The 2,748-nt window shown below is 51.3% G+C and overlaps 1 non-coding gene across 1 annotated transcript; it reads left to right on the top strand.

The window, feature by feature from the left end:
- The first annotated feature begins 2,322 nt into the window (after nucleotides 1-2,322).
- LOC117308578 (small nucleolar RNA SNORD35) lies at nucleotides 2,323-2,403 on the top strand. Its single transcript, XR_004522674.1, has one exon. It is a non-coding gene; the product is annotated as a small nucleolar RNA SNORD35 (small nucleolar RNA).
- The last annotated feature ends 345 nt before the right edge of the window (nucleotides 2,404-2,748 follow it).

The following is a 2,748-nucleotide window of genomic DNA, read 5'->3' as shown; positions in this document are numbered from 1 at the left end:
CTCTCATTTAGCAGCTGCAGAGACTGAGCTCAGAGAGGTTAAATATCCAGCCCCGAATCACACAGCTAGTAAGTGGGGCATGGAGGTTCGAACCAGGTGGCTGATGTTAAACTCCTGTTTTCACTAAATCCATGAAGATGTCTCCAAAACGTAGGGATGATTCAGCAAAACCTCTCTTTTTACAGTTGGGGAAACTGAGGCATGGAGGAAGAAATTACTTCCCAACATCAGACATTAGACCTCAAGTGTCCTATGATCTTAGGCAAGCAGCACAGAAACTCACATTTAGAAACTCTCAAAGTTCCAACATTACCTTTGTCCTGGGGTCCACTGTGCCCCAGCTGCTGCTTCTTTAGAATGGAACCTCCTACCTAACCAAAGAATTAACTTGTAAAATTAATATCTTCATTCAAGCAATGTCTAAGAGCCAGAGCCCATGTGATGAAATGCCAGCTTTGCACTAATTTACTGTGTGACCTAGAACAGATGACTTAACCTCTCTGTGCCTCTGTTTCTTCATACGTAAACTAGTGATAACAGTAATACCTGCCTTGCAGTCCTGTGGAGTCATCATGTTCTAAGTGCTTAGAATGGTACCTGACACAGGATTAACAGTTCAGTCAACATTGGAGGCTAATATTGGACTTATCTTCCCAGATAGCATCCTGTCCCTGTGAAAGGGGATCTTGGACTCACCTGGGAGGAATTCCTAGGAAAGGCAGGCGTGAGGGAGACATCATGGGTGAGGGGGCTAGGCCAGGGCCCCTTTATCTTACCCCACGCCCCCCGTGCCCACAACACTGCAGCTTTATCCATTTCTGAGCAGATTTGCACGGCAGTCTCAAGCTGGACACTCAGTCCAGGGATTGTAGCAGGAAGACCCAGACATGATGCAGCAGGTGCTGTGTGGCGCTTGGCCTCCCCAACACCCCCTCAGGACCCACAGTCCCTGTCCCCACCTCACTGGGCCTACTGAGGCCTCGAGAATGACCATGATGCAGGACGCATCACTGCCCTGCGTGTGCCTGGGGTGGGCTCTGGAGACATCCTCTTGAGTGGGGTCCAGGCCACTGCTCTGAACGGGCTGAGCTGACACCCAGCTGCGTGGAGGAGGGCTGGAATGTCCTCAGGGGAGTTGCGTGTGGGTCACAGCCCAGCCCCCAGGAGAACAGGGAAGAAAGCGGAGGCTGTACCTGGGAATGGGATGCCCAGGCCAACAGGGGCTCCCTTTGCTACCAGGGGACATCTCCAGGGTCAGCCCCAGGAGAAAAGACCCTCATGCAGCCTAAGGGTATGAAGGGTCAGTCTCCCGAGCGCCCACTGTGTTCCAGATGCCCCACTAAATACTTCCAAAGCATCACCTCATTCAATCCCCCAGTCCTCCTGTGAGGCTCGTATTATTCTCCACATCTTACAGCTGAGGAACTGCGATGGTTAATTTCATGTGCCAACTTGACTGGATCACGGAATGCCAGATATTTGGCTAAACATTATTATTATTTTTTTTTGCGGTATGCGGGCCTCTCACCGTTGTGGCCTCTCCCGTTGTGGAACACAGGCTCCGGACGCGCAGGCTCAGTGGCCACGGCTCACGGGCCCAGCCGCTCCGCAGCATGTGGGATCTTCCCGGACCGGGGCACGAACCCGCGTCCCCTGCACCGGCAGGCGGACTCTCAACCACTGCGCCACCAGGGAAGCCCTAAACATTATTTCTGGGTGTGTCTGTGAGAGTGTTTCCGGATGAAATTAACATTTGAATAGGTGGGCTCAGTAAATTGGTTTACCCTCCCCAATGTGGGCGGCATCATCCAATTCGCTGCGGGCCTGAACAGATCAAAAAGGAGGAAGGAGGAACTTGCCCCTTCCTGCCTGATTGCTTGAGCTGAGACATCAACCTTCACCTGCCCTCCGTCCCCCTGGTTCTCAGGACTCTGGACTTGGACTGAATTACACCACCGTCCTTCCTACTTGCAGACAGCACATTGTGGGGCTTTTCAGCCTCCATGATTGCGTGAGCCAGTTCCTTGTGATGTTCCCTTATACACATACAAAGACATGTGCGTGGTTCTGTTTCTCTAGAGAATCCAGACTGTGTGGATTCAACCAATAGGGACGGAGCAGCTCATGTGAGGTCACACGGCTGCTCCATGAAGAGCCAGCTCCAAATCTCTCACTCCCACTGCCTCTCACTTCTGCAGGGACCCCATAGTAAGGCTGGGAAGCAGTGTCCAGGGAAGCATTGTTTCCCAGCATCAATATCCCCACGGCGATTTACTGTGTCCCTCTTTGCTGACTTCCAACAAGAGTTAAAAATGAATATTTAGCAGATGGTGGCTTTTTCTCACAATGGTCTATGAATGCCACTGTGGGCAGTGCTGATAATGCCCATGGAAATGAAAAAAATGAATAAAAATGAATATTTACAAGAGTCACATTTCATCCTGGCCTCTAACTTATTTGGTTTGACCCTGTACAAGGCTTTTTACTCTTTCAGCTCTAAATTTTCCATCTTTAAAAATAAAGTTATGGGGCTTCCCTGGTGGCGCAGTGGTTGAGAGTCCGCCTGCCGATGCAGGGGACACGGGTTCGTGCCCCGGTCTGGGAAGGTCCCACATGCCGCAGAGCGGCTAGGCCTGTGAGCCATGGCCGCTGAGCCTGCGCATCCAGAGCCTGTGCTCCGCAACGGGAGAGGCCACAACAGTGAGAGGCCCACGTACCACAAAAAAAAAAAAAAAAAAAAAAAAGAAT

This window comes from Tursiops truncatus, chromosome 16 (genome assembly GCF_011762595.2).
Source record: "Tursiops truncatus isolate mTurTru1 chromosome 16, mTurTru1.mat.Y, whole genome shotgun sequence".
Taxonomy (NCBI): domain Eukaryota; kingdom Metazoa; phylum Chordata; class Mammalia; order Artiodactyla; family Delphinidae; genus Tursiops; species Tursiops truncatus.
Note: the sequence above shows the minus strand (reverse complement) of the source record. Positions and strands in the feature narration are given on the sequence as shown.